Source organism: Gavialis gangeticus, unplaced genomic scaffold (genome assembly GCF_001723915.1).
Source record: "Gavialis gangeticus isolate Ggan-Ray unplaced genomic scaffold, GavGan_comp1, whole genome shotgun sequence".
Lineage (NCBI taxonomy): Eukaryota > Metazoa > Chordata > Crocodylia > Gavialidae > Gavialis > Gavialis gangeticus.
The window spans coordinates 2101043-2112769 of record NW_017728965.1 but is presented as its reverse complement, the minus strand read 5'-3'; the positions used below and the strand labels follow the sequence as shown (position 1 = coordinate 2112769).

Genomic DNA, 11727 nt, shown 5'->3' with positions numbered 1-11727 from the left:
GACTCAATGATCTATTGAGGTCCCTTCTGACCCTAACATCTATGAATACAAAGCATATGCCATTAGGCACCAGCAACTCATGGAAATTACCTACCTCCAGGTAATGTAGAAACAGGTATTCTGCAGCTATCACCCCTGCTGCGGTGTTAATCCAAACTATGGTATGAGGTCAAGAGTAGACAGGGCTTCTGAAAGCAGCACTTCCCCAAGATGTTACATGCCACTCATACAGGTTCTAATTACAGCTTCACAGGAAGCCAAATGAAAACTGTTGGAACTGCAGAGATTTTCTTAGCCCTTTGCCAACTGCATAAGAAAAGCAAACTCAGAATTTGGGATCTCTCCCTAGATAATTCTCATTTGAAGCACTTACCTATGTATATGCAGACTCTCACTGCCACATGCCTGCAATTTATCTCTAAATAGATTTTTTTTGATCGGATTCCTTTTTTAAATGAAGCTATCTAGAATGACTGCCTGGTTAACAAAAAGGTGAACCAGTTTCTGGCTGAAAAGAGTTATTTAAGTGATACAAATCCCTTGCTACTGAAACACTTGCAGTCACTATCTCCTACAGGGGCCAGTCTACATCCCACTGAAGTCAATGGTACAACCTATGCTCAAGACAAGACTTAAAACTACAGTGCAGTACAGGATTGGTGCCCTGTTTTTGCGACGAATTCCAAGTCCACCCTCATCCACCAGTCAATAGGTGATATCTCAGATGTCTTTAGAGAGATATCACCTAAAATGCTGCATAACCGTTTTCTGGATGAGAGTGGTATTCATACACATCAAGGGAAAAGCCAACATCTGTTAGCAAGTAGCAGCAGGAGGTTTTCATTTGCAACCGCAATCATTCAGTTGCACTGGCGCTATCCAGTTAGCATGGGATTTTCATAAAAATCGGTCGAGACAGAAAACAGTGGCTGGCTGCTAATAGGTGTGGCTGCCAGTGGTGAGTTGATAGCTGTTTTGGGAACGCAGCATCTCATCAGTCTCCTGCACGATGAGCAAGGCTCAAGTGCTAGTAACACTTGAAAAAAGTCCAAGTTTAATTCATTATAACACCACTCATTCATAGGGCAGAACTGGCAAGTACGAAGTGCAGGGAAAGTGTTGGGGAGCCTCTCATACTTCAGCTAGAACAAAGTAACAAATTGCCATCATAATGACTTGCGGCCCAAGCGCCATCCTACATGTCACAAGATTTGGCTTGACAATAAAATAATGATTTTGTGAAATAATTACCCAGGGCTTCCTGGTCTCTCCTCCACATTCACATTGTGGGGTGATATAATAAAAACCCCACAGACTTGCTGAAATATTCACAGCAGGGGACAGAACCCAAGAAACAATACAGACTACATTGCTGTGAAAGATGAACAGGGAGGATAAATGTATTTACAACTAGCAACATTTTAATGACTAAGAAACAAACATCATCTTAATCCTGGGAATTTACTGCACTTAGTGTCATTCCAAAATCTAAATCTGAAGAGCGAAACTCACCTGGCAAAAACATGCTAACTAGATTTTGAGCGAGCTATAAGTCTGGCCACACAACCCAGGGCACGGACAGATGTACAGTGATAACACTGCAAGAGACATGAGAACTTGCCTCTCAGAAGGGCACATCATCTGGTCAGCGGTCCACCCTGCACTAAGTGGAGATAAGCCACTGATAATTTGCCCCTGAATGAAATCAGGGTTCAGCTTTTGGTAATTGGTTCCTCACTTTTTTTACATCAGTGTTTTGCCTGCCCACATCTTCAACATTAACCCACCACTATTAGTTGTATCACTCAAGTGAATTCTACAGGCCAATGAATTCCAGCAGGTCCCTGGTATACACTGCAATGGTGCCAACTTCATATCATTAAAAAGCCCGAGAAAAGGGTTGGAAAGCACGAAGATATCAAAACATGCTCAAATGGTATAAGGGGGAAAGAATGGCTGCAGACTCGCACACCTGCTTCTCCCACTGAAATCACTTATGTTCAATCCCAACTGTAGTTCTTATTCGATTTTTCAACCTACCTTAAAACTAGGTAGAAATAGTTTATGTCCAGGGATCCAGACAGATTCAGCCTCTGCCCTGTCTCAACTGCATTTTATTCTGGCAACAGGTCTGAATTTCTCTCTTCCCCCACTACTTTTTGGCAACAACAGAGGAAGATGAATGGAGCGCACTATCTTCCTGGTTGCAGCATGACTGAATTTCTCAGGCTCCTGGCCAAAGTAGACTCTTGGCTGCTGTTCACATCTTAGGAACTAAATGGATTATGATCTTAATAGGAAAGCCTCCAGCAACAGATGTGACACCTGTATCGTACCCTTAATTCACATCCAAAGTGATCAAACAGACATAAATTTCCAGATCTAATCTTACTCCCTTTTTTTTTTTTTTAGCTTTAGAAAGTAGAGCCGACTTGCGATAAATCAAACTCTAGGACCAATCATGTGCCTCTGTTCCCAATTCTCTCAAAAGCAGCAGCAGCAGCAGCAACTAGAACCTCAAAAGTTACAGTTCTGCTTTATCAAGAGCAAACTACATGCTCTTGAAGGAAAGGAGAGCTTATAAGAGAACAACACAGTAAAAGCCACAACTATGCAGGACTCGTAGCAAGAGATCACACGTGCATGTAGACACTCTGTGCACCAGGAAGTGGGGAACTCTAGCAAATATCTAAGTCAACTAAACAAGGAAAATTCCTGCCACAGTGCAGATTTAGCCTGCTGTAACTTAGCAGGCATTCACAAGGCAGAAATGGCAGCTTTCTGTATCATCTTGACAAGCTCTTGGGCACAGTCACCCTTGTTCAGGCCCTTTCTTGCCAAGAATTTTTTTCCAACTATTTAGTTGGTCTACTAAAAGATATCACGTCTACCCAAAGAACTTTGCCTGCCTATGTCCTTAGACCAACACGGCTACAACCCAAAACCCAGCAGCTTTATGCATTGGAATGAACATGCTTTCTGGATTTCCATTATTCAGATATTAACTCTGATGTCACCTTTTGGCTCCATTCTGCTTTCTATACAACACAGAACTTCCATTAATGTTAATTCCACTTGGCTTCTCAGGATCCCCATTATGAGCCCAAGCGCTATTGAAATTCACTCAGAGTTGAGCACCTCATTCTCTGAAAGCTCTTCTGAAATGCCCACCTTACCAGCTCCTCCACAAAATGGGAATCTGCTCTCATTTCAGGGAGGAAAAGGACCCCAGGCATTATATATAGGGTGATGTGCAAGACATTTTAGCTTATGGATGCAAGATATAGAATACTTCCATATTTCATTCAATGTCGCACTCTCCAAAATTCACTAGTTTTATGTCTGGGCTGCAATCCAAGTTTGATTTAATACTTTCCATATTTATTCTACCATTAACTTTTACAGACAGCATATGTACAGGAAGGCATCTACAAGCTCAAATACTAGATCAAATTCATCCCAGGTGTAATCCTATTGATTTCAAAGGGCTTGTACAGAGCCTCAAATTCACCCACTACGCTGTATATTTACACACATTCACAGGATATACTGCCTCTCTACCCACACATCCCTATTTCCCAAGTATTTCATGCTTCTATACAGTAGAATCTTTCATCCCAAAGTGCTTTACAAACAAGCAGCTCTGTGAACTGTGCAATTATTCCATCTACCACAAAAGATCAACCATTTCTAGGGTGGAATGTGGCAGCTGTTTAAATGACAGTGTCACTAGGTGGTGGCTTAGGACAGAAAATGAAACTGGAATGTAGACACAGGAAGAAGGAAAGACACCCTGAAGGTTAACATCTTGCAAAAATATTCAGGCAACTTTGACCACAAGGACTTTGATGGACAGTTTTATTCACAGGGCCAAAAACAGCACTTCCAGCACTCTGTGGTAGCATACTGGGTCATTGCTCCCCAAGAGGAAAAATATACACTAAAATGCCTTTTGGTAACACATGGATTTCCTTGAGGTCCTATATCTTAACACTGACCTGACCTGAACCCGTCTAGCTTGTGAGATTTTGACCACAGCATGGGGTTGCAAACCGCCTTTGTAAAATTCTCTTCTTTTGGCTGGCAATTATGTGATAATGACTGAAAGGGTCAGTGTTATAGCTGACTCCATGCAATCACATCCTTATCTATCTTCTCAAAAGTAAGAACTGCCTCAAATACTACGCCTAATGCTGAAAAACCTACCACCTGTATTGTGCACATGGAAAGCACACAAGAACCATTCAGAAAGCCCACATGAGATTCATTTATGCAGTGGTGACCAACAATCTTATTAAGTCAAATGGTGTAATTTCAGTCTGATTTCTACTAGTAAGGTAGCTCTCGCTAATATTTGCATTGTACATTTTGCAGCAGAACTAGAGCTTGCAGGCAGAATAGTCTATGTGGGTGGTATAATATGGAAAGCCTAAAGCAAAGTACTTTCATTCTCTATCAAGGAGACGTTTGAAAACAGCGCAGCATCGTCCTGATGAATTGATTGCTGACTGGGAGGTTAATTGATTTTCCCCCTCTATACTCGCAGATAATCAAGGAGGGTTTTTCTAATCTAAGCGCACCTTTCTGAAGCTCCTTGGTCTCAAGTTCCCCTCCAGAGCTGCAGACAGTGACACCTGTTTGAGACTAAGGAGGAGTTGTTCAGTCTGAAAAAAGAAGAAAAGCACTCTGCTTCTCTAACATCCTCAGAGTCCATAAGAGAGCTGCAATGATTTCACAAAGAGCCTGTCTCAAGTTGTAATGCTGCAGACTCATACTCCCAGACCAATGGCACATCTGGTGTCCTCCCTAAGAAGCCTGCACCTCTCAATCTCATGATAATCACAAGCTGAAAGTCATTCTGCACCCTATGCGAGCTCAAGATAAGGTAGTCTAAAGATCCTCTAAGAAAGAATTTCTATTCAATGTAAGGTCTTTCTGCAAAGAGCAGAGTGCAACTTTGAATTCACCAGAATTTTAGCACACCCAGAGAAAGAAGCTGCCCTGTATGAAAAATCGGCTTTTTATTTGTCATACCATCTACAGATAAGGAGCATCTGCGCTGATAGTTTTTCCTTCTGAGAGGCATGTATTCAGGCAAGATAATTCAAACTACTTCTGAAGTGTTAGATTGGGAAGATTTACATGCCTTGTTACATGTAATCTGCCTTCTTTTCTAAATCAAGCCTGTGATAACAACATTGCACAATATACACTCTGTCTCAACTTGCAAGCAAGTTAGCAACATGTTTCCTCCACTTCATTAAGTTCTTTTCCAGTTCATTCCTATAAGCAAGGGGTGAAAAAAAACCCAACAAAACAACAACTTTAACCTAGCCAGAAACATCGCTGCAAAACAGAAAACTTCTGAAGCACTTATATCCCCCACAATCAAGCTTCCAAAAGGACTGCAAGAAAGTCTCTTTTACCAGCTTCCCTCCTCTCCTACTCCCTTCTCTAACTTTAGTCACTGAATAACTGAGGATGGAGAAATAAAAATGTTCCAAAATGTGACAAGCGAGTTCAACTTTCTGCCTGAAAGGAAGAGAGGGAGTTGGTTTAAGTTGCTTGCTACATAAATCCCCGTGCAAATCACTCTGATGCTCCTCTATGGCCATAAGGCTGCACTGCAGGGTACAGGACTGCCCTTACCTCAAAGTTAGTGGTAGGATGATTTGGGGGTGACCTCTGTTCCTTCGCTCTTTGTGCTGAAGTTCCTCTCCTGGGCTAAGAGTGCCTCTAAGTGGTCCCCTCCACTTTATAAAATATCCTGCAGCCACAGAAATGAGCTGCAGAAACCCTGGTGCTGCTTCCCCCCGGCAAATTTCACTGGAGTTATCCACACAAACCCCTCCCAAGGCCCACCCCCTTCAACCTCAGCCACACCACCTCGGCTAACGGGTGATATCATGGGCTTTTGTTGTAATCTGAGAGCTGTGGCATTCCTGGAGCACTGCACTGGAAAAAGTTAGTGGGATTTGCAAGCAAGGAGGTGAGCAGGGAAAGTGAACTTCTTCCCAGGAGGCCCCTAAACAAGAAAGCATTTGGGATCTCTTCACTGTGTGTTATTCCTCTTAATATTTATTTTGCAATAGTGCCTAACACCACCAATCAGATTGAAGGGGTCCTGATGGTGAGTGTTGCACCAATACACGGAAACAAGGTCTTCTATAACATGGGATCTTTTTATAACTGCTTCCCTTTCTAGGGCTTTTGTATACATTTGCAGTTTTCCTTCTCCAAGGCTATTTTTTCTAGGTTTCATCTCCTTTTAACCCCTTTGGCATTACATTCATCCTCACCCTGAAACCTACATACTGTTTTTCCCTACTTAGTACCCTAATTTAAGACAAAAACAGACAGCTGAGCCTCAGAAGTATTCAAGTATATCCGAAGTCTGGATATACATCACAGGCTACCCCAGCAATTTGCCAACTTACATTTTATTTATACCTCCTTTTCATCAAAACACTGACAGGAACTACAAAGATTTAATTCCTAACGAACCCCAGGCACACACTCTGGATGCAAACATACCTGACATTAGGGGTGTTTGAAATAGGAATGCAACAGGGGGAAGGAGGGAAAAAGATATATAAGTGTCAGGCCAGATGTGAATGGCCCCTAACCCTGGGGGACATAGAAATCCAGATCATCTCTAGTGTGAAAAGTATCCAGCCCTAAGCCTTTGACGAATGATCCTGTGTAGAGCAGACTTTCCAAAAAGAAAACCCCGTTTCTTCAAAACTGAAACATTTTGGGGGCGATATGTTCATTCCTATACCATTTTGACATAAGAAAGTAAATATGCTTCAAAAAAGCTGAAGTGTTTCATTTCACCTCTCATTTGGCTTTACTTTATTCTAATTTTGATGATAACATTATGATATTTTATTACATTACCCAAATGGAAGTGGCTGGTATTCCCATTCCAGAGACAATCTTGACATTTTAGTTTGCTGTTCCAGTTTAGAAAAAAAGAAAACAGTTTTGAAATGTCAGCATTTCCCCTGGAATGGAGGTTTGTTCTCTGATCAGCTCCAATGCTGGGATTTTCAAAGGACCCAGCACTCAACCTCAGAGAAAATCATGAGCTGAGGGCCTGACTCCTTTAGGCTCCACTGAAAATTCCACCTAAACATGGGTATCCTCTAGAAAAAAGGGACAAAGTGAAAACTAAGAGCCTGATGCCAAAGCTAGCCAAAGTCAGCGAGAGCCTTTCCATTTACTTCAGTGCATCTGGGATCAAGACCCGGTACGGCGACAGACCAGCTGGCAACCCGGTCCCCTCACCTTGGCCAGCACAGGATTGCTCTCCTCAGAGCATTCCAGCGATTCATTCTCTCCTGGCTTTGCAACCAGTTTCAAACTCAATTGTTCTGAAAAGCTCAAAATGCTTTATCCAAACCTCTAGACACAATAGCATGAGCTGGGCTGCAAATTATATGACGAGAGGTTCCCTTGTCTGATTGCTTCTGTCTCTCCTGCTTCTTGCTAATTTGTGGAGTGCTTTAATTTCTAAAATGTGATTTATTTTACAGTGATTGATCCTATTCCTCACTGAGAGAGCACTACTAGTGGGTTCAGAAACTGACCTAGAAATTGGCAAGTCCTAATCCTTAATCAGGAAGAGCAGTATTAAACAATCAGTCCCAACTCCGGTCTCAGGTCAGTATACAAAGCCTCATCAGTCTCTGATTCTGCCTCTAGAGCAAGCATCTAAACAAACTCACTTGGAGCAAAGACAACTTATTTCCCATTTCTACTGAGAAGTCTAGTGTCACCAGAAGATAGTAGATACTAACAGCACAACTCTACTAGCTTGGGAATTTACATTGCGTCTATACACCCCTGCAAACGAATATTGTATTGATACCCGCCAGGCAAGTTTCCCTGACCTTGTTGGGTTAACAAGCCTTACATTTATGCTGGGAAGGTCAAACAGACAGATTCACTCTCTGTGGCCCATTTTATTTGCGGGAACAGCAGGGCCTACGGCTCTTTAGGGCAAAGATCTTTTCTTGTACGAAGTCCTTGACACAACAGAGTTCTGGTCTGGGACTGGGACCTTTTGTTTTTTATTGAAATAAAGATAGAATAATACTAGGGCCCTGAATTTCTGAGGTAGCCCCAGCTGGACCCAACAGCACCACCTCATTTCATACAAAGGGCCAAGAACAGCTATTTGATGCGATTAAGAAGGATACCTCCAAGCTGGGGTGGAAAGCCCTGTCTTAGAGTGGCAAGTTTTCCAATATAAATCAGTTTAAGAGGAATTCTTTTTCTGATGGAGTTACTTACTCAGACTTTAACACGCTCAGTGGAATAAGGGTAAACTTGGCTCAAAGGCTGTGAAAAAAAAGCAAAATATGGAAAAAGGAGTGCAAGCAAACTGTCTGAGAGAGATCGACCAGAGCAAATGATGACAGAATTGCATGGGGAGAATTACAGCCAGATTCATAAGTATCCACTCCAGCCACTATTCATCCACTGCTGTGTGGAGACCTCATTGCCCAGAGCAAGTCCTTAGTCTTTACCTAGGCTAATGCCTTTGTTTCATCCACTCCTCTCCTGCCTTCTACACCAACGGCTGCCCTGTCCATCACTCAGTAAATTTTGTAAATGTTGTACCAAAGCTTTACCTATTTTACTCCAAGTGAGGAGCAAATCCTTAGATCTCAAATCAAGGTAGGGACAGAACCAGTTCAAGAACTCAGGATGATGCTATCAACCAATTAATCCATATGGAGTCTGATAGCACCCTCTTTTGTATGTAATTTTGGCTTCAACAATAAAAGGTGCTTCAAAGGTAAGATGTTTCACTGGCATGTACCAAGGTAAACCCACACTAAGCAAGAGGTAGGGAAGGATTTTCTATACAAGTAAGTTTATGGATGCTAAGCAGGGGTATGAGTTTGCAGCACATTGATGTTTCACTTTATTTTTCATGTGGATGCTCTTAGCACCCCCTGATACTGCTGTCATAAAAAGATAGCTTTGAAAGTAGAGTAAGCAGCTGCACATCTCATGCACCCAAATTGTATCAGCACCATCAAGTAGCCAGTGTGCTGTATATTCACACGCAAGCTACCTTTACGGCAACACTCCCCGTATCCAACCTCTTAGATGGAAACCTCTGGACTGATGCACTCTCAATTCCACTCTCCTTCAAACAATAGTAGGGAAGGCGGACATGTGAGCAAAACAACTGAAAGACTGTGCTCCAGGGCATCCTTGGGGCTTCCGATTTCCACCTCGATCATTTTCATCCTTTTAAAACAGGGAACCAGTGGTCAAGAAACAAAAAATTGCTATAAATGGGCATTTCAAAGTCACTGGCAACCAGTGCCACCTCGTGGTGTGAAGCTTAAACTGGTAACTTAGCAACACTCCCTGAAATGGGAATATGGAAGCAAAAATGTGTCACGACAGAAGCCCTGAATAACAGATCTGTTGCAGACTGTCAGGAAAATTAAGTCAGGCTGGCCAGAGAAAATGCATGAACATCTGCTTGTCTAGGCAACGAGCCCTATGACAGTCCACAGCAGGAATGCTCATCGCATGCCCAGCTACCGAGAGGTCAGGCAAGGATAGACAAGAGAAGAGCCATGCAAGCACCCATGCCAATACCCGCTTTTCACATAAAAGGTGAGACGTTCCCGGCAGCACCCTGGACACAAACTCATGGACACTTGTTGGGGTTTCCCCACTTCCTTCCCATATCTGGTCAAGGCCCGAAGCAGAGGTAATCCCCTCAGCAAATGGGAAGTCACCTCCTACCTACATGCCATCCTGGGTCAGGAAAAACAAAAGTGCAACTTTGACCGTGTCAACATTATAAAAACCAGAGCAAAGCCTGTTTAGTGGCTAAGGGAAAAATTCCCCATGTAAAATTCTTATGAACACTGGCATTTCCCAGACTTGTGGCTCTCACCAAACTGGCAAATTTTCCCCAGCAGTGATCACTACCAGCCTCTGCACAGGGATCAGTAATATGTCCCCTTAGAGTACGATAATCTTCTTCTGAGGGGAAAGAAAGAAATTTCTCCCTTCTATTTATAAGCAGCATGAAGATACCCCAAATGTGCTTTCAATCTAGCTAATAGAATTGGTTCCCTGTAGAAGTGACTCTTTAGTGACAGTCAAACAAATATCAAAGTGAATATAAATTGCATTTATCTTAAAATATCACCAACTAAAGGTTAAATGCAGTACGCAGTAACTGCCCATACAATTTAGGGATCTGTAAAGCAACGTTATCCAAGGGCCTGAACCAAAGCCCATCCGAGTCAATGGAAAGACCCCTTTTTGAGTTTTGTCTATTATTAATGGAAGGTCTAAGCCAACATGCACTTGGAGCCTGATTTTTGTAGCTGGGAAAACGAACTGACACGCACCATACGACTTGCCACGTGGACAAGCAAAACTCCAATTTGCACAAGCAGTCACGGTCTGTGCTTGCAGAAATTAGGTACGCACCATTAGTTCTCTTATCTTTCATGATTAGTCCATTGATCTTGCTTGTCCAATCTTCAGCACATTTGAAAGCCCTGCGAGGAACCATTGAGTGGTCCGAGCCCCGTGTTCTCCTCAGCTAGACTCTCTGGAGCCACAGGTCCGAATTTCATCTAGGTCGACTCGGCCTTTCATATTCACAAAGCAGATCAACTGACCTCTGTGCAGGTTGCTCTGTGCAGAGATTGCCGAGATGATACCTTAAGAACAGAAGGACCTGTTGGCTCTGCAGAAGCACTAATGATGCCGTGGAGCTTTTCAAAAAGCTGGGTCTTGTGGAATATTGCTATAAAGTTTAATTTGAGGAATATATCCACGTGGGGTTGGCTGAGAAGCCCTGTTCTCTAATAAATACAAGTGATTTTAGAGAGTTGGGTTTTTTAGTCCCCTGTTTTCATTTAGCACCTATTACATTCAGTCCAAGCAGAATGTAATAGGTGCTAAAAAACCCTGTGCAGAGAACCTTTAAACAGTTTATGCATCGCTCGCATCCCATGTAAGCGCTTCACTGCACATTTTTACTCCCCATTGAATTCTCTTAGCCCAGGGTGGGCAATTCTTTTGGGCAGAGGGCCGCTTACTGGGTTTCAGCAAGCCATCGAAGGCCACGACAGGCAGCCCAGGGCAGATCAATATTAATTTTCAAAATTTTTTAGGGGCGCCGTGGGCCAGATAGAATGGCCTGGTGGACCGCATCTGGCCCCCGGGCCGCATTTTGCCCACCCCTATCTTAGCCCCTTAACAAAAATGAAAGAAAATAGTTTTGAGTCATTTTCCCCTTAAGGCACAGCCAGCTGCTCCCTCCACCCCAGAAGTGGATGCATTTCATCAGACCCACATGAAAATGGTGGGTGGGATTCAAGGAACTATAAACACAAAACAGCGTGGGCCCTCCTGTACAGGAAGAGGAAACAGATCATCCGGCACACAGAGGTCCTTTCACTAGAAACAAAGGTGAAAAGGCTGGGAAGCTAAGTTACACCTTTTTCCATCTGGTAAAGAAAGCTCTCTGAGGATTAAAGTTTCCACTATGCAGACATTTTACTTCATTTAACTTTTAATTTTGATCCACTAGCTGACCAACAGAAAGAGGAACCCATCTACTAATTGACAGTTTTACCCAAACTGCATTGTTTCCCTTATAAAAATCATTGCCATGCCCAAACTTCTCAATTACAACAATACCTAAAAGACACAGCTGAGATCAAAGCTAGG

At 42.8% G+C, this 11727-nt stretch overlaps 1 protein-coding gene across 1 annotated transcript in view; it reads right to left on the bottom strand.

Moving 5' to 3' along the window:
- The window catches only part of LOXL2 (lysyl oxidase like 2), a 120988-nt gene extending 115154 nt beyond the window's left edge, over positions 1-5834 (bottom strand). Inside the window, exon 1 of the mRNA XM_019504229.1 lies at positions 5650-5834. The gene's annotated coding sequence lies outside the window, so the exon portion shown is untranslated. The remainder of the gene's footprint in view (positions 1-5649) is intronic.
- Between the last annotated feature and the right edge of the window lie 5893 nt (positions 5835-11727).